Here is a 533-nt window from a genome sequence, read left to right on the forward strand (position 1 = left end):
ACTGCGCCACCCCCCGGACTCGTGCTGTGGCTGCGGCCGCGGGGGGGGGCGAGTCCCCGCCAGCACTTGACAGAAGCCTTTAAGCAGGGCGGACCTGCCCGGGGCAGAGCAGAGCCAGAGCCTCGTCCGCTTCGTGCCGCGGCGCTAGTGGCACCAGGGCGAGGGCGGCTCCCACTATTTGCCGACCCTGCCCACCTGCCGAGGGCCTTTGGGGCTTAAGCGAGGCCCTGCCCTGTCCGGAGGCTGCGGCCGCCCCCTGAGTGGAAAGCAGAGCCCGGCCCCGCAGCCCCGCGGACGAGGGTCCGGGCAGGTCGTGCAACAGCGCGGGCCTCGCGCTACCGGTGCTCTGCGCTCGGCTCGGCCGGGCTGGGGTTGCGCCGGGGCCGTGTGGGACAGGTACCCGCGCACCGCACGCCCCGTTCACTACGTGCCGCAGCCTGGGGCCGCGCAGGGGCAACGCCCGCTCCGCTCGCCCTGGCTCTGGCCCCGCAGGCAGCGGGAGACTGCGGCTGCGGCCGAGGAGGGGGCGCAGC

The sequence above is a fragment of the Gavialis gangeticus genome, unplaced genomic scaffold, assembly GCF_001723915.1.
Source record: "Gavialis gangeticus isolate Ggan-Ray unplaced genomic scaffold, GavGan_comp1, whole genome shotgun sequence".
NCBI classification, from domain to species: Eukaryota; Metazoa; Chordata; order Crocodylia; family Gavialidae; genus Gavialis; species Gavialis gangeticus.